The following is a 20,112-nucleotide window of genomic DNA, read 5'->3' as shown; positions in this document are numbered from 1 at the left end:
TCACTTTTCCTTCGCTCACTTCTTGTCCTTGGGCAACGCTCCTAGGCCTCGCTTTTGAGACTCCCCCATCTGGAGTTGGAGGCCTGCTACCTTCCGACACACTTTCTTCATCATGGTGATCAGAAACATCCTTACGATGAGTATCCTTGACATCTTCCTTCTGATCAGATTCCGAATGCACAACTTTAGTCACCACTGATCTCAACGTACTTTTCGATAGATAATTAGGGGAACCAAATGGGTCAAAATTATCATCAGTCGTGTCGTCATACGGATTGTCATCATTCATAGCCTCTTTCTCAACAACTTGTTGAGTGCTCCGCTCTTGGTGTATCTTCCTATCTATGACTACTCTCTGAGCGCTCTGCTCTTGATGTGTTCTCCTATCAGTGCTGGCAAGAATCCTTTCTTGGCTGGTGGCGTACCGACTTTTCTTAGTTGAATTGCTTGGCTTGGGGGAATACTGCCGTCTACTTGGTGAGAACTTGTCGTGACTGCGCATGTTAGTGAAACGCTTATCACACCATCTGCTGTAGCTCTGGCTTGGAGACGAGTCATTTGCAGAAGAGGAATCCATACTGCTGTTGGTTTTTTGTTCACTGGGTGTGAGTTTCCCTGTGTAAAACATTAAAAAAGTTTCTAATGAGTATTAATACCAGGGTCATTTAAAAAGTTCTACTACAAGCTTCAAATATTCAGGTAGTTTCAGATCACTTGCAAAAGTGAAACTATAGCACTACTCCCAATGAATTATAACACAATTGCCTTTGTTAATTCTGAATATAAAATGATGGGAGTTATGCTGAGTTCAAAAGTTACAATGAATGGATCAATGTCAAAGGTAATGCTATATTCTGAATCATTATGTGTAATGCTGGATGCCGCTTGCCGCTTTGAAGATGATTTCACTTCACTGCGCAGTCGCACCAGAAATGCTAGCGGTGACCAGTGGCAAGCCGATATATCAATCACTCCACCGCTTTGCCACGACGGCAACACCGCTGGGAGTTGAATTCAAGTCAACTCGGAGCAGTGCCGCTCTGACGTATGTGAACAAAATATCAGAGTCACACCGCTGCCGCTCAGCTGTGTGCCATTCCGCTTGCAGAAAAGTACAAGCGACATGATGAAGCGTCATGCTGCTCAGCGGCAAGCGGCAGAAAGTATGAAACCAGCATAAGTGTGGAATCGAATCACAATCAAGTATAGTTTTTCCACTCCTTTTGAGTGTATTGAGTAGGGCTACATTGTGCAATTAGGGAGGCTAAAAATCTAAGGAGATGCATGATTTCCCACAAAAATTTCAAAATCATGGATTTGGAGTGTCCCTGGACCTAAAGCCAGGTGATAGGGTCATTTGTGGATGATTTCAAAAACATTGGGTAAAATTACCCAAAAAACTGTAATCTTCTTTGCATTTCTTCTCTTCATATAATTATAATTTAGATTACCAGGTACATTGTATAAAGTTAACACAAATTACCACTTTGCATTTTCTGGATTCAAAATTATAATGATCCTAGCATCTGTCGCAAGGTCTTGGGACTCTCCAAATCAACAATAACAAAATTTACAAATCGCAAAAAAAGGAAAAGAAAATATAACGCAATTGCATAATTGGCGGTGCCCTAATTTTTTAGTGACATGACTTTCCAGAAGAAGTGAATGGTGAACTGTTGAACATTCCAAGGAATGAGGTGCCAATGTTTCACAATGCGATTCCATTAGCCAATTGAGACCCAACTTCCTATATTCGCCCACTCCACAAGCTAAGATAGTTGATATTGGGTGCATTTACCCTCCAAATACAAGTAAGTTCATTTGAAACTCATAAGGTTCACAATATTTACCCTCAAAGAGCTGCTTTCATCTTGATAATCAGATCCTCTAGGTTAAAGGTCATCTATGATCTGTCCACTTCTTCATCTGATGAGTGTTCTGTAATAAAAATTAAATAATGTTTTAAAATTTGCTTGCAAGAATCTAAAAAAAAAAAAAGTTTTGTCTCAAACTTTTGGTCAGAAAGCTGTGCAGGTTTTTTTTTTTATTTGTGAAAAAAAGCTGTGCGATATGTGGTACTTCTTTTTTTATTGCATTTTCTGCCTACTTTTTTTGCCACTTTGCAGCCAAATTGTTGATATTTTTTTTTTTTTTTAGTTTTTTTGGCAACCAAAAAATAAGAAGAAAAGGCGATTAGTAGGCTATGCGGCAAATCCAATTTCACACACTTACGCACACAGGTCTCTTCGGTCTCTTTGGACCAATAGTGTTTACTTCTGAATCGAACATGGGGACATGGGGAAAGCCTGAATATAGTAAATTATATTTACCTTCATTTAAATATTTATGATACTTTCATCAAAACAAATATTCAAGCGATGATAGTGTGTAATATAAAAAAACGATATTTTGTTTTCTGCATAGAGGTTGATTTACTAATTGCATTGAGCATGCGTGGTGATAAATTGGCAAGAAATTCTTTCTGTTTGGGGTGTTTGATAAAATTCCTTTAAAGGAAAGCTTCCTGGAAAGCTTAAGCAACATATACGCCACTAACTTTGTCCGATCGGGCTCAAATTTGGTGGGTGGAATCCTGGATACGAGGGGAATATATGCCCGAAATAAAATTGAGGTCAAGCGAGGTCAAAGGTCATTACGGAGGGGTCAAATTTCAAACTTTGTCCGATCGGGCTCAAATTTGGTGGGTGGAATCCTTGATACGAGGGGAATATATACCTGAAATAAAATTGAGGTCAAGCGAGGTCAAAGGTCATTACGGAGGGGTCAAATTTCAAACTTTGTCCGATCGAGCTCAAATTTGGTGGGTGGAATCCTTGATACGAGGGGAATATATGCCCGAAATAAAATTGAGGTCAAGCGAGGTCAAAGGTCATTACAGAGGGGTCAAATTTCAAACTTTGTCCGATCGGGCTCAAATTTGGTGGGTGGAATTCTTGATACGAGGGAATATATGCCCGAAATAAAATTGAGGTCAAGCGAGGTCAAAGGTCATTATGGAGAGGTCAAATTTAAAACTTTGTCCGATCGGGCTCAACTTTGGTGGGTGGAATCCTTGATACGAGGGGAATATATGCCCGAAATAAAATTGAGGTCAAGCGAGGTCAAAGGTCATTACGGAGGGGTCAAATTTCAAACTTTGTCCGATCGGGCTCAAACTTGGTGGGTGGAATCCTTGATACGAGGGGATTACATGCCCGAAATAAAATTGAGGTCAAGCGAGGTCAAAGGTCATTACGGAGAGGTCAAATTTCAAACTTTGTCCGATCGGGCTCAAATTTGGTGGGTGGAATCCTTGATACGAGGGGAATATATGCCCGAAAATAAAATCGAGGTCAACCAAGGTCAAAGGTCATTACGGAGGGGTCAAATTTCAAACTTTGTCCGATCCGGCTCAAATTTGGTGGGTGGAATCCTTGATACGAGGGGAATATATGCCCGAAATAAAATTGAGGTCAAGCGAGGTCAAAGGGCAAGTTAAAAGAAAAATCATAAAATTTGGGTCCCTATTTTCAAGGTTACCTATTTCTCCAATGCTTAAGCAATGAAATATACGTCACTTATACGCTGAACCCGGATCGATTGGCGCGAGGTTCATATTGGTGCGTATGCACCAAATATGTATCTTGTACATGTAGGTATGGTACCAAGGGCTTAAGCAGCCAGCTGTGTAGGGAGTGTTTTTTACACATCCAAATTTGAAAATATACACCCTGTTTTTCCCACATGGCCTATACTTTGTACACAAATCTTAAATTTACACACCCAGTTTTTTGAATTTACACACCCAAACCTTTAAATCCTGCCTAATAGTAGGGATGACCAATGAACCATCAACTTGATTAGAACACTCCCATAGACATGCAGGGAGCTCAACTGTGCACTGCTTGCACATACATTTCTAAATTGATCTCATTCTTTTATTTTTCAATATTTTTCTGTAAAATTTGGGGAAGTTACTGCCAATTATATTTTGTAACTATCTTGCAAATTACAGCAACATAACTTATTTTGTTTTTCTGTAAGTGCGAGTCAAAATTGGTCCATCGCCACAGTGCGCTTAATTGCCAGTGGCTGAGTTTAGCACTGCTCAAGAATGGCACAAAATATTCAAATCAGTAAGATCAGGTGAAAAACGTGGCCTACTGAGCTGCCAGTAATACCTCTAGATCATACCCTCTGTAAAAAGGTTAAAAAATTGAACAAGTAGATCTCGAGTTACAAATTAAATCACCAGCTTCCCTTTGGAATTTTTATATTCCTTTCAAATCATGTTAAGAAGACACCTTTCTGAACATAAATGTGAAGTTTCGTGCTCATTCGATGTATTGTTCACCTGATCTTAACCCTAAACGTTTTCTTATATTTAGGCCTATAACATCTACAACTTGCTGCTGGCTATACCTTGTTTAGGACTTTCAAAAGAAGTACCTGAATGTGCAACCATAACTGTTTCAAAATAGCCCGCGATAGTCATGCAGGTAACTCCGAGGTCAAGCATTGAATTGGTTTGAACAAAGATACTCATAATGTATTGAGTGCTACTTTGGTTTGAATGAGGAATACTACAGGAATACACATGAGCATAATGAGGATAATCTCTATTGTTGTGAATGAGTCAATGACCTTCAAAACTTAAGATTTTGTTTACATACACCTACTAATTGGTCATATTAAACCCAATAACATTGAAATTCTTGGTTGTGAAAAAAAAGTTCACCTACTTAGTGCAATTTTGATTTTGTGCCATATCGGCTATCTTGGATGATTTTTGGCAAATGTCCTCTAAATGCATGATTTCAATGCCTTGGTTAGAAAAAATAAGTTATGCCAGTGACTAGTTAAGTGCCATTTCATAAGAAACCCCGTTGATACTTTCACAATATGCTTGTTTCATGTTTGCAAATATGTTAAAATAAAGAAATATATAAAGGTAAATATATGCTTATGCCAATTTTGCTCCCAACTGCTATTTTTGGACCTTGTCATTTTATTTCGCTCCAATGACCGGTCAGAATGGGAAACTTTGATAATTCATAATTCAAAAGTTTTTGACCGATTTGACCATTTAACCACCAAAATACTTCTGTTGATTAGTTCTACTCAGAAAACAATCTTTTGTAGCAATAGGGTCAACATGAAATTTTGATGGTTATCCCTACTAATAGAGTTGGGCGACTATCACTTTTTTCCTAGTCGACAGCAAATAGTCGCGACTACGACTATAGTCGCGACTATCTGTGGTTAAAATTGGACTGAAAAATCGGGTGAAAGATTGGTGGCAATTTAGTATTTATAATGCATGATTACAGGACCCGTGATTGCCGGCATCGCATCACAGTTTGCTACACAAACCAGCACTGTTGCGATACAAATTGCTACACTGTATCGCATGTTTGCGATGCAAATATTTGACTGTAAAATGCTGTAATATAGGCCCAACTTTTCTCATGCTCATGAACGTGTTGCATCGTGCATGTACGATTAACTTTTACCTCCGACCTACGTCACCTGACCTCATCTAGACTACTGCATTAGTCGCTACAGGGGTGGCATTGCAACATTACGACTGTTTGTCAGCTAATTTGTTTATTTTCCTGTTGCTTTCTAAATATTCTGTTACCACAATAAGCATAGCTTTTTGAAATTACGTGAAAAGTACTTCTAATCTAATAATATTTTCCTAAATTTTCCCTTTTGGAAAACACTTCTCAAAAGTTCTCGCTGTTTCTTTCCAAAGTTAAAATAATCTCATACCTTCAGTAGTTGGTACAAACACCCAACCTGGGTCTGTACATGCACGCTATGATGCTGCTACACCTGTTATCGCTGCATAAATTATAATCATAATGAGATGTTCGACAGTTCTAAGTAATTTGAGTTTTTGACGGCTTTTATCTTGTGGGAAAGTAGTTCGACAACAAGTCAATAACACCAATTGAATACCTGAGTGGAAGAAGGGCCCAACTCCATCAAAACTGTTTTTGAGATATTAAGAAAAAACTTTATATTTGGAAAATTTTTATAGACAGAATGTTTTCATCTTCAGGGGACCTTTGATACATGAACATACAATATTACATGCATTCGAAATTATATATGATGTTTCCATGGCAACGGTACAGGTCTTAATACGAGCTGGAGTTGGGCCCTTCTTCCACTAATATACTGCAAGTACCATGTCCGTGAGCAGATGTGTTATAAATAGCCACAGAAATTTGAAAATTATCCATTAATTGCACAAGTATAAGCATGTAATAGGTTAGCAAGAAAGTTTATTGTAGTGAAAAGCAGATTTCATGGGTGAATAAAATTCCTCTTTAAGCCAATATTTGTGGAAGAAGGGCCCAACTCCATGGAGTTGGGCCTTTCTTCCATAAAGACCATGATTAAGTATACATGGAAGACTATTTGGGGAGTGGATTTTGACTCATCTTTCACACACAAGGAAGAACAGTCTGCTGGGAATAAAATGCTGGGTCAAACTCATTTTTGTAAAAAATTGGAGTTGGGCCTTTCTTCCACTCAGGTATTCAATTTAATGATGATTTATGGACTTTATGATTACTTGTTGGTTAGTGTTACTATTGGTAAGACAATGACTAACATTTTTTCACATTTTTCGCAGTTTATATGTTAGTATTTGGTTGGTTTTGGTGCGAATAACTGGCACTTTTAAAGTAATTTTTTAACACAAAAATATACTTGCATTAGTCGACTTTTGGTTTTCAATAGTCGTAGTCGCGACCATCAGTAATAGTCGCGACTATTGGCGACTTAGTCGCCCAACTCTACTGCCTAAGACCCCGTATGGCACATCATACCACCCCCTATACTGGAGCTTTGTATAGTAGCACAAATTGTCAAATATACCATAAGATACATAATGACCAATTGACCATTATTTGGTTTAAATGTTATTAACCTTATGCTTATAATTATATGTGATGTGATCAAGCTAAATGAGTTGGATGTCAGGAATATTGATTTTGAGATATACCCAGGCGGTAGACAGCTCATTATAATAGTAATACAAGTATAGAAGCCGCCATTACCCTGCCATCGCGTAGGCCTGGAACACTACCGCGATTTCTACCGGCTAAATCGCGTCCGTGCTCCGCGTTCAAGTCATGAAAAATCGCGGCTTGCTGCATCCACGATTAGACTTGTTCGAGCCTGCTACAGTGCATTGTTTTCAAATGTTGAACAGCTTTTTTCATACTTTTAATTATATTTTTTAGCGCATCCATCAAATGCATTAAATCAACCAACAATCCCGCTATTCGGGCCAAGATTTATACAAGAAAAATACTGTTTCAACCACGAAAATTAACCTAAATTTCGCGCATACCCGTAAGACTTGGCGATAGCCTATTCAGATATCGTTGTCAAGCTCGAGGTGATTGACCTCCAATGATTGACAGTTGGGAACGCGAATTGTACGCGATGCTGAACGCGTAGTCAAGGTAGCCGGGGTGCTAAAACCTCAAATGGCGACCTCCATGCGTGTACCGGGGGTGCTAAAGTGGAACCAAAACAACAGCGGGAATCGTGTGTTAAATCTACATAGAAAAAAAAGGAGGGATCAGCGAAATTTACTGTCAGCCCTCTGATATACCCAATAAATGTATTCAACTTTCTTTGTATTTTATTATTCTAAGCAACACTAAAATTGTCATGTGTCTGAACCCGAAAGTCTGATGATGGGGTGTGTTCAGCAAAATAAAGAGAGAATGGCTCATCTAATGAAACTAAAAACTAAATTTTGATTTATCGACATCAGACTCATTTAGTTTGATTGCACCACATATTACAATTTTTTAGCAAACAATAACAGAAATTAAATCAGCTAACAAAATGTCACGCATACTGAACCATTTTGTCATAATATTTTAGACAGGTTTTCCAGACTAGTGTTAGAAAACTTCTTTGCTTAGCAGGAACCTTCAGAACACATAGAAGGATGTCTGAAAGCTCTCAACACAAAACTATTGCCAGCTAAACAAGCAAATGATTTAGGCCCGCCACAACAAATTCACAAGAGCAAAAAACAATCAATTTATTTGAATTTATTTTTAAGTATTGTTTTATCTCTTTCTTTCATACAGTTTATGCTGGTTTCATACTTTCCTGCCACTTGTCGCTCTGACAATGATTTTGCTCCACTGCACAATCGCACCAAAAACGCTAGCGGTGGCCAGTGATATATTGATCATTCCACTGTTTTGCTCAAGCGGCAGCATCGCTAGGAGTTGAATTCAAGTCAACTCAGAGCGGTGCTGCTCTGACGTATGAGAACAAAATGTGATTTTGGAGCGGGCCTGCTTTCCATGATAACTACATTCAGTCTGGACCCAAGACTACTATAATTATCACAGAATATCAATCACTATCAATCTTAGGGTCTGGAAAACTAATATAGGGCCTATAAAATTGGGATTTGTTTAAATTAGGCCTACATGTGTCAACGAGGGCGAGATGGCCAAGCGGTTACGGAGTTGCGCTGCCGGCCAGGAGAATACGATCGGTGAGAGTTTGAGCCTTGGGCTTGCCTTAGGTGAAAATTCTCTTCCCTCCCCAAAAGTTCCTATATGTGACACGATCAAGGTAAATGAGTTGGATTTTGCTCCACTGCACAATCGCACCAAAAACGCTAGCGGTGGCCAGTGATATATTGATCATTCCACTGTTTTGCTCAAGCGGCAGCATCGCTAGGAGTTGAATTCAAGTCAACTCAGAGCGGTGCTGCTCTGACGATGAGAACAAAATGTGATTTTGGAGCGGGCCTGCTTTCCATGATAACTACATTCAGTCTGGACCCAAGACTACTATAATTATCACAGAATATCAATCACTATCAATCTTAGGGTCTGGAAAACTAATATAGGGCCTATAAAATTGGGATTTGTTTAAATTAGGCCTACATGTGTCAACGAGGGCGAGATGGCCAAGCGGTTACGGAGTTGCGCTGCCGGCCAGGAGAATACGATCGGTGAGAGTTTGAGCCTTGGGCTTGCCTTAGGTGACAATTCTCTTCCCTCCCCAAAAGTTCCTATATGTGACACGATCAAGGTAAATGAGTTGGATGTCGCTAATATTGATTTTGAGATATTGGCAAACAAAGTGCAGGCCTTGCCGTCTAGATTTTAAAGGCGAGCGGTCAATCACTCGCTAGCATGATGCTGGGCGAGTGGTCGAATCACTCTCTACATTTTAATCGAATCACTCGCTAGGTCTGAAAAATTATTCATATACTAATATGAAACAATATTACACACTGTTCACAAAGCTTCACAACCTTTCTTTCGTACCCAGGGTTTAAGGCTAACTTATTATGGTAGATCGGATACAGGATAGGCTTCAATATTGGATTCAATTTTGGGCGATTCGCAGCGAGCGATATTTAGTTTCTTTGGCGAGTTTAAAATCGCTCACTAGAAATTGAGTTTGGGCGAGCGGTGGCGGCGAGAGCGATCGCTCGCCTCAAACGGCATGGCCTGAAGTGTTAAAATTCTTTTGTTTTATATTGTTTTCAGCGATTGATAAATTGATGTAACTTTGCAAAGAAAAGTCGTATCAACATGGGGTTTTCAGTTTCAGAGAGCTCTAAATGTCCTCTTTAGAAACATAAAACTCATTTTCGACCAGGGTCGACATGTGACTCATTCCCCTTGATCATGTCACATATAATGGTCAGGAATCCTTCAATTAAGTTTAGTTCCATCACAGAATTTAATTTAATTGCAGAATTTCTTCTCGCCCCCATAAACTGCTTAGCATGTGCAGATATAGGTAGTGTATGTGCGACCCTGTGTGTGACGTCCATGGTTCGGAAGTCATGTAAAGCACGTTAAAAGTGTCAGAGCTATTCAAAAAGAGAAGGGGGACCATCCCTGGTTCTGATATCTGCACCCAATCCTAGGTTCCAGGATAAGTTTGGTGAAGTCAGGGATATGGTGAAGTACAGTATATCTGGCAATGCCAACTCAACCCTAACCAGAACCAGAACCAGAATAGAAAATATAGGGGGGATTTGGCACACTGACACTTATTTTCAGGATTCATGTTATTGGATTTCATGTTATTGGATATGTGTTTCAAAAAAGTAAATAATACATTGTAATATGTCCTTGATCATGTTACCTTTAACAGGTGTATAAATTGTAAATAATATCCAAATGACATTGTGTTTTTTATTTAAAACTAGACATAATTTATAATTTAATAGGTACAACATGCTACCAAATTTTTTGCAACCAGTCAGTATTTCAAGAAAAATTAGTTTACATGTAAACAGGTAGGACCTAATTGCTAAAATTATTGAATCTCCACTATATTCAGAGGACTTGCATACAAATTCATGACTGAGGACCTGGAGTAATCTTTCATGAAATAACCCCTCAATAACAAAGTGCTACAAACAGACTACAGTAAACAAGAACAGTCCTCAAAAAGTTCAAGGTTACCCTGAGCTGATCCATGGCCGATAATAAAATAAATCACTAGGCCTACTCCCCCCTCACTCTTTCTTCATGTTCTTCCAACTGTTAGATTGGGCTTGATTGTGGAATATTTTATGATTGACCTGACCTCATATATAATTTAAAGGTCAAGTTGTACTTTTGCTGTATTTCACCACAGATTATATTTCACCATGTCTGACACAAAGTACACACACCTGATTGGAGTGCACAGTGTTGGTAAAACATAATTTTTGACCTAAATTGAGGACACAAATATTAGGCCTACAATATTTCAACATTTGAAACAATGCAGGAGACAAAACATAAAGGTAGCAAACAAACACAAAATAATGTGACTTTCAGTGACGTTTTGTTCTGACAAAAAAAAAAGGGGAGGGGCAACCAAGGGAAGAGACACAAGTGGGTTTGTTTTGGGATTTGGGGGGGAATTAAATTCCCCACTCTTGCCACAATTGAAACAAGGCGGTTCTCGAACCACGAGTCTCGCCTGCTTTCGCAACCGCCTGCTTTTGTGATTACTTTTGGTAGAGGTAAATGAATTTGGCGGTTATCGGCTAGGCATGATTATCTGGCTGATGGTGACTGTGCCCACCAAGTTTCATGCCCATACAACAGTTTTTACTAATTTGACCCCTGGTGACCCTGAAATGACCTTCCAAAACTTAGGCTCTAAATGTTGACTGCATCCACTAAGTTTCATACCCACACGACAGTTTTTACTAATTTGACCTCATGACCCCTGGTGGCCTCGAAATGATCTTCCAAAAATTTGGCTTTAAATGTTGACTGTACCCACCAAGTTTCATGTCCATCGACAGTTTTACTAATTTGACCTCAGATGACCCCTGGTGACCTTGAAATGACCTTCCAAAAATTTGGCTTTTAAATGTTGACTGTACCCACCAAGTTTCATGCACATCCGATAGTTTTTACTAATTTGACCTCAGATGACCCCTGGTGACCCCGAAATGACCTTCCAAAAATTTGGCTTTAAATGTTGACTGTACCTACCAAGTTTCATGCCCATACGACAGTTTTTACTAATTTGACCTCAGATGACCCCTGGTGACCTTGAAATGACCTTCAAAAAATTTGGCTTGAAATGTTGACTGTACCTACCAAGTTTCATGCCCATACGACAGTTTTTACTAATTTGACCTCAGATGACCCCTGGTGACCTTGAAATGACCTTCAAAAAATTTGGCTTGAGATGTTGTCTGTACCTACTAAGTTTCATGCCCATACGACAGTTTTTACTAATTTGACCTCAGATGACCTCTAGAGGTCCTCAGTGACCTTGACCCACTAACCAATACAAACCGGTTTTGTCTCGGGTCAAGATGCACCCACCCACCAAGTTTGAGAAACGTGCGACTCCTAGTCTCCGAGAAAATAGGCGAAAACCAAAACTTTAATCAAATTTGTCACACACACACACACACGCACGCACGCACGCACCCCCACACACCCCTACATACGGAAAAGTGATTATATAGTCTCCTGCCTTATCAGGCGAGACAAAAAAAGGGTTGTTTTTTACGATGGTGTGCTCAAAATTTAAAAAATAGGGTATATTTTTGTGAATCCTGAGAATGTTGAAATCCCAAGAAATCTGAACATTTCTTGCTCAATTTACTCCCGGATTTCACTTTTGTGAAACATTTGTGCCTTCTTAATATTCAGCAACTCACTCAGTTTGTTTCTGGGGGTTGTTTACACTGATTACATCACTAGGGACTTCCCAGTTTAGCTGCTCTTGAAATGTTAAAAAAGGGGTGCTTTTGTAAAAGTGTACTTGAAATGCAAAAAATAAATGCTGAAAATGTTCTTGAAACCATGGAAATAGCGGTATTTTTGACTTTGGGAATGAACTCTAGACTTCCCCGTAGTCCACTTGCCAATTGTGCATACTCTGGCTATTACATTTAAGCTTAAAACTCTGATTTAATTAATGTGTTCACAATTGATAGATTTTCACAACTGATCTTTTCAGTCACCGTACACCATCTGTTTGTTAGCTTCCCAAGTCGTACTGACTTTGGATTGCAGTTAACATTTTTAACACGGGACTCTATGGAGAGTTAGGCCAATTTCTGGCCTAACTAAAATTTGTCATGATGTAATGCATCTTTAAATGAATCTGGCTTGTGATTGGTCGCCCAGATCTCGTTATTGTTTAAATCCTCCCGACACGTACCATTAACTATAGATGGTACACAACTATCTAGGGAATGCGGCGCTTTTGTGCTGGCGGATGAACGTACGCATCTAGCGCGTATTGTACCACCATGCTTAGTCTTGTGGTTAGATTTTATTGATAAACAAGTATGATTGACAGTGTGTTTTAGAGAACAATGTCCCGGGGTAAACAGGGGGTAAAGTTCTGCTTAAAAGTGAAATTCCATAGTCGGTTTTTCGGATAATAAACTGGCAGATTCTAAAATTAGAATTGTTCAGTATTGAAGTGTCATTATAATTCGTCGGCCGTATCACATACTGACGTATTCGACATTTTTAACATTTTTGAGAAAATTGGCATGTTAGTTTGTTATGTTCTACTCTATATATTTACCAAAAATCATGCCTCAAAGTGGCTTAATTAGTAAGATATTAATCAATTTAATTATGTCGTATTTACAAAACCTTGAAATGTCTGCATCACATAACGACGTATTTGCCGATCACCTATACTACTTAAGCCCAGTATATCGTATCTGCAATTTGAAGAATTTGCCGTTTCACATACTGACGTATTTGCACGACGTATATGCGCGACTCTAACAATGCACGGTAAAATTGCTGTTTTGTCCTTTTCACATACTGACGTATTTGCGCAACTGTTTCACATACTAACGTATTTGCGCGACGTATTTGTCATTTGAACGGCGAAATTGATATTAGTCCTTTTCACATAGTGACGTATTTTATTTAATATTGATTTTTTGCAGAATAAGTTATGCTTTGATTGTAATTATATTTAAAATATGGTATATTTGCATTACTGTTAAACTGGTTTTGATCGACAATAATATTTTAATCAAGATTATGCAGCAAATGAAAATCACTAGATTTTAAAGTTCGATTTTCTCGAAATGCGTATTTTGCAAATACGTCAGTATGTGATGCGGCCGACGAATTATGCCATTATGATATGTTGCATTCAATAATATAAGCCTACGTAGGGCCTATACTTTACTTTTACTGTCACAAATATAATTATATAAACTTTTTCATAACCATTTTATACTAGTATTTTGATGTAATAAATATCAGTATAATTTTGAGTTCAACTGAATGCGTTCAGGCCAAGAGAAAAAAAATGTTTGCTTGCCCTCAATTGAATTTTAACAATTGGGTCGGTCGGTCGGGATTTCTTTTTTTTTTTAATTACTAGGAAACTCTAATGTTTGTATTAATTAAGGCTCAAAATATGAAAAATCAGACAATGTTGGTGTCAAAATGAATCAACTAACATTAGAAAACAACTAAAATGTTGAACACAAGCTCTAAAATACATTTTTTTTACATCTTCAGAATGCAAAAATTTGAAAAGAAAAAAAAAACTTTTTCAGGAATTTCCAAAAATAGGGTCGGTATTCTTTTGTACAGTAAATAGAAAAAAAACCATTTTTTCTGATTTCCAAAATTAGGGTCGGTCAGTTGAGGGCAAGCAAACATCTTTTTTTTTTTTGGCCTTGACATCATGTTTAATAACATTTTTATTTATCAAAAATCGACTATGGCATAGTCTAGGAATGATCATGCGTTACGCCTTTGAATAGGCAGTGACAACACTGTGACTTTTCAAATTCTGTGTGCACTGTTCTTTAAAAATATTTAATCTCAAATTGGTTTATATTAAGGGTCCAGCATTTGTTTTGTTGACTTGTTTTCGAACTCCAATGGTCTTTTTTGACCAAATAAAAAATCTTTAGAATGCACACCAGTAATACAAGTCTCCTACACCCTGGGAGAAAAAAAATCAGTGTTTCAAACGAGGAAACGTGCAATACGACTTGATTAAATCCATTAGAAAAGGCTTAAAACCCAACTATTAGGCCCTGATTCATAATCCTCATCTAGGCCTGGGAAATAGATTGTTTGTGAAAAATGAGCAGGATCTGACTTTTTATGACAATTTGGCTAAACTTTCAAAATGTGTTACACATTTCAGAAACACCAAGCTATTTGTGCGGTGGCGTACGCTGTATGGGCTATAGGGTGATCTAGTCGGCATTTTTCTGGAAAAAAATGCTGGACTCCGTATATAATTTCTACAATAGATGACTTCATCTGACCTTCGACTTGCAGAAAGGTTAAGTTTTGAAGAACTGAGTCACTCTGGAGTCAAGAAAATGATGTTTTCCTGGACCCTGTTTGTACAGAAAGTCAATGGGAGCTATTTACTGGTGTGCACCCTTAAGATATTTATTGATTAACCGACCGGATTGTGGTCCGTTTTTGGATAGACAAATAACCGTTAATTTACACCCCCAGTGACAATCAAGCCTTTTAATAATATCCATCCATGCACTCAAAGTGTTAGCAAGTTTACACATTTTCTATTCTATTTTATTTTGTAACCAATTATTACAAATTTCTCGTTTCCAAAATGCCAGTTTTTAAAAATTAAGGGGGTACTACACCCCTGGCCAATTTTTGCATTTTTCTCAAAAATAATAGCGCATAGGTCACAAGTAAGATATTTATATTACAGGGGCAAGGACTACACAGTTAGCAGCCTGGACAACCGATTCTTTAGAAATGCTTAGTCGCGCTGAAAGTCGATCGATACATGTTAAAATCAGCACAATTCAGAGATACACCTTTTTGCTATGAAATTAATTTTCTCGGTCAAATATAAAGCAATATTTTTTTTTCTTCAGTAATGTCAGTTAAAAACTTGGTGCTTGGATATACATTTTTTTACAAATCCTGGTGTTAAAATTAAGCATCAAATTGTGTCTTTTAGTGTGATATTTTGATTTTATAGGCCTTCAGTTCGCACGCTTGAGCTTTTTACGGAATTCATTTTTAGCGTCTCAAACTAATATAGTTTGCTAAAGAAAGATATTTCCCACCTCTGTAAAGCACATCGTGTGGGTCTATATATTATAGTTTTGTTAGAATTTCCGTTTTATTTTACCCTTTTTCGATTCATACTCCGAAAATGTCTAACTCAGTACTTTTATCTCGAGAGCAACCAACAGAAATAGTCGATATTTCCTTTGTTGTTTATCCAGGTCAATTTTCCATTGAAAGCAAATTGCCCGACCAGCGATTTAGTAGCCCAAATCCCCAATTGAGTGTTCTGGTTAAACATGATCAGTAGGAGCGCTATAGGCCTGGGAATTTCTTTGCTATATTGAAGTTCTAGCAACACTGTAGCCATGCCGGTATTCCTATTAGACCCAGGGATATCGATCCACAATGCTAGTACTATTAGCCTTAGATTTCACTCGTTGATTTTGAAAAATGGTCAGCCGGCAGTTAAAATAGTGAAATGAAAACGCAAATTCTGACAAAACTATGATATATCGCTCACGGTGATGTGCGTTAGAAAGTTGGGAAAAATCCTTCATTAGCGAACTATCTTACTTTGAAAAGCTAAAAGGTTGATCCAAAAAAGGCTCATGGACAGAGTTTAAGCCTATCAAAATCGAAAATCTTACACTAAATGACTAAATTTCACGCCTAAGTTTAACACTAGAATTTGAAAAAAAAATACAGTATCAAGCACTACAATTTTTCCTGACATTTACTGAAAAAAAAAAATGATTGCTTTTCATTTGGCCGAGAAAATAAATTTTACATCGAAAAGGTGTAACTAAAAATTTAGCTCATTTCAACACCAAATTCGATCGTTTGTATTGCCTCATTAAATGACTGAGTGAGCCTTGCCAAACAAAAGAATCGGTTGTGCAGGCTGCTAACTGTACAACTACTGCACTGAAAATTCAGCAACTCAAGGCAAGTAATTATTGATTTATTGATCAAATATTGGTTTTCCCTAATTTTTGACTGTAACTCCGCAACTGTTGTCTGTGCTGAAATAAAATTTCCAGTGCAGTAGTTGTAGTCCTTGCCCCTATATACATATCTTACTTGTCACTAATGCGCTATAATTTTTGAGAAAATGCGAACATAGGCACAAAATTGGGCAGGGGTGTAGGATTGGGCGATGTATCCAATCCATGTTTCATAAATTTGTCATAATCCAGAAAAAAAACAATTTTGAGTGATTGTGTTTTTCTGTGCATTTTTCTGGAATTGGGAGTAGAACCCACTTTTATTTTCTGAATGAAAGCAAATCATCATGTGACCACATATTGACAACTGAAGTGAAAATTCTTCCCCATGTTTTCATTCTTCAAGAGTTTGCTCCAGCCAAAGTTGAATTAATACTTTATCCATTGAGTCTGGCAGACTGATTAATTGGGCTTGTCTGACCATCCAATTCATGACCATCATATAAAGGCCAAAAAAATTTGCTTTATGGTAGACAGGTCACTCGATCCTGACTTTTTTGTACAGTATTACATTTCAATTTCATAATTGAAGCCTTTGTGATTTGGGATATATAAAATATACATTTAGCCAAAAAAGAAACTTATAGTTTTCACAAGGTCATATCTTAAAATCCTGTCCATCAAAATTTTACCAAAATTACACACAGGATTGCCTCAATTTTCTATGGTACTCTAAACACATGTCAGTAACCAAGCAGTGGTCCAACTGACACAACAGCAAAATGCACTCATATGGAACAGCTTCCTGGACCACATTCACATCCCAATAATTGGCACCCAGCACAACAAATCAGTGAGAATCATTGAACAGATGATAATTTACAAAACAGTGCTGCTTTCCACACACTTTTTAAAAAGAAAAGGTCTTGTTCCACACTCTTTTGGAATTATCATCTGCCCAAGGACCTTGTTCACATTCTCACATATATTGTGCTGGGTGCCAATTATTGGACTGTGAATGTTGTCCAGGAAGCTGTTATCTGTGAATTTTGCTGTTGTGTCAGTTTGGTTACTGACATGTTTAGAGTAGCATATTTAAGTTACCCTGTGTGTAATTTTGGTTCATTTTGATGGACAGGATTTTAAGATGAGTGATCATGAGTCATATGACCTTGTGAAAAATTAGTTTCTTTTTTGGCTTTTTCTTTCTCTACTGTATCACTTTACTCATAAATGGTTTGGAAGTTAGTGTATTAAAACAAACTGTTTCAAAAACAAGATGAAATTCTGAAAGAAAAAGTTTTTCTGGCATTTCCAACTTAAATATGTGTACATCCATATCAAAATGATGCACTTGTCGGCTGCTACATGTGTCTCATTTCACATAATAGCTAGGAATAAATACCAGACTCATCTCAAGTGGACGTCACTTCAAAACATCCCCAGTTCACATAGTTTAGGAATATGTTCTCTGTATTCCTAAATCAGTTGATTTTGGTATGATTTGAGGTGACCTCCACTTGAGATGAGTCTGTTACTTATTCCTAACTATTATGTAAAATGAGACACATGTAGCAGCCGACAAGTGCATCGTTTTAATATGGATGTACACATATGTCCGATTGTCCGTGTTGTATTCCGTGTTGTAAATTTGTAAATCCATGTTTTATGAATCTATTTAATATTTAACAATGATTATGAATGATATTAATGTCACAATTGAATCAAGTGTTCAATACCGCGATCAATATGCTCTGATTGGAATATTCTCAAGATAATAGACCAACTGTTTGGATGGATAGGGGGTTCATGCCTTGGTATATACCTTTATTTCGGTATTATTAAACAGTATTTTTTATCATAAAAATTTACACACACAACTCAAGATTGTTTTTAACATTTATTTCTCGTATCTTTTGACAATTTTTGTCACATCATACAAAACTTTCATTTTATGTGTTGTAGGCCTACCTCTGAATCTGATTCCGTGATTTTTTTCCGTTTTCCGTAAAACAGAAAATTCAGCAGTTGTCAAGTGAGGACAAGCTAAGATTATAATGATTATTGACTTAAACGCATGAATGTGGTATCTGAGGATGTTCAGTACAGTAGCTTAAAATTGGATGCAAAAAGTTCCTTTTTCACACTTCAATCCATTGCTACCAATTTACAAAAATTAACCTAAATAAATTCAGCATTGCAGAAAAAACTCTACAATTCGTTCTCTTTGAAGTATGAGTTAGGTACCGGTACGCACATTTTGCGTAAGTATATTGTGTGTCGCGTATTAAGATGTATGCATTTGTGTGCGCCTAGCAGCGTGTTAATTCCTTTTGACATTTATATGGCATGCCGAAACTGTGACTACTTTGACCCTTTTGTACTTCAAGTTCAAAGTGGACAAACTCTACTGTCTATAGTGGGAATTCCAATTGAATGAACGCAGCTTTTAATAGCGTGACGAACATTTGCGTACACTGTGCGATGTATGCCGCGTGTGCGACTGTGCATGAGTAAGCGCGAACCATGCCAGCGCACTTTTCGTGATTGGTTTATTTATAGCATTGTATCCAAGGTCGTGCGTTCGCGTTGTAGTTTGAAATACGTGATATACAATCGCGGTTGGATCGAGTACAGCTGTTGAAAGCTGCGTTCATTCAATTGGAATTCTTACTATAGTGCTGATTCTGAAATCCCTGAGGCTGAGCATACACATTTATATACAAGTCAATGGCATATTCAGTGATATTGGTGACAGCATGGCAAACTCTAGTCTGATCTAGCTGGTCAAGATAAACCACCGAGATAGAATAAATAAACTATCATGATAATCAAAGTGTGGCAATGGCTGATATGTCATTATGTGTACACATAGTGTGATGTCTTGTCTTGACATGATGTTGATGTTTGAATTGAATTTGAAGGGTTAAAAAGTTATAGTATAGTTTGAGCTCTGCCTCTGGAACTACAATAGGCCTATTGAACTTTTCATCAGAACACTCAGAAAATGAGGTCAGAGAAGAACACGTCTTGTCAACAATCTGGCTGTCATGGCTGTGCTCCATCTAATTTAGAAGCTTTTAGAATGCTACAAAGCTAGTAAAATTGTTTACGACAACTTTTGAATGCAGTTTACGTCACAGATTTTAGGCCCGGATTTTAGGGCTTGATTTTAGGCTTCAAAATTAGCATACAAATGCATAGCAATCCAAAAATAACAAGAATTTGCACTCACCACAATCAAAGATCATTACTCTTCTTTCCTAATCTGCAAAAGAACGGTCTAGTTCGGCATAAAAGTGAATGAATTTGTGCTAAAAATCTGACCGAAATTGACAACCACATCCACTTTCTCCCGCACTACAGCATGCACGAACACATCCGGGGCCCCAGGATGATGCAAATCCCTAATTTTTATAGTGTTGCTGGTGTTGCTATTTTCCCTTCACAAGTTACGCCCAAGGCAATCTACTCTCAACTCCAGTAAAAGACAGCACTCATTTTGGGGGGGGTAATTAATATTATCATGTTTTCCCAAATGAAACATAGCTTAAATCCTAATTAATTAGTTCTAACTGGCAACGAAAGCCAAATTTTAATAAATTATTTTGTCAATTTTTTGAAAATAAAGGGCCAAAAAC

At 37.6% G+C, this 20,112-nt stretch overlaps 1 long non-coding RNA gene across 1 annotated transcript; it reads right to left on the bottom strand.

Moving 5' to 3' along the window:
• Nucleotides 1-45: 45 nt before the first annotated feature.
• On the bottom strand, nucleotides 46-19,851 carry LOC140148707 (uncharacterized). The gene is made up of 3 exons (XR_011858515.1): nucleotides 19,707-19,851; nucleotides 1,851-1,938; nucleotides 46-615 (listed from the first exon to the last, which is right to left on the bottom strand). It is a non-coding gene; the product is annotated as an uncharacterized lncRNA (long non-coding RNA).
• Nucleotides 19,852-20,112: the final 261 nt, after the last annotated feature.

This window comes from Amphiura filiformis, chromosome 3 (genome assembly GCF_039555335.1).
Source record: "Amphiura filiformis chromosome 3, Afil_fr2py, whole genome shotgun sequence".
NCBI classification, from domain to species: Eukaryota; Metazoa; Echinodermata; class Ophiuroidea; order Amphilepidida; family Amphiuridae; genus Amphiura; species Amphiura filiformis.
This window is presented reverse-complemented; position numbering and strand designations above follow the sequence as displayed.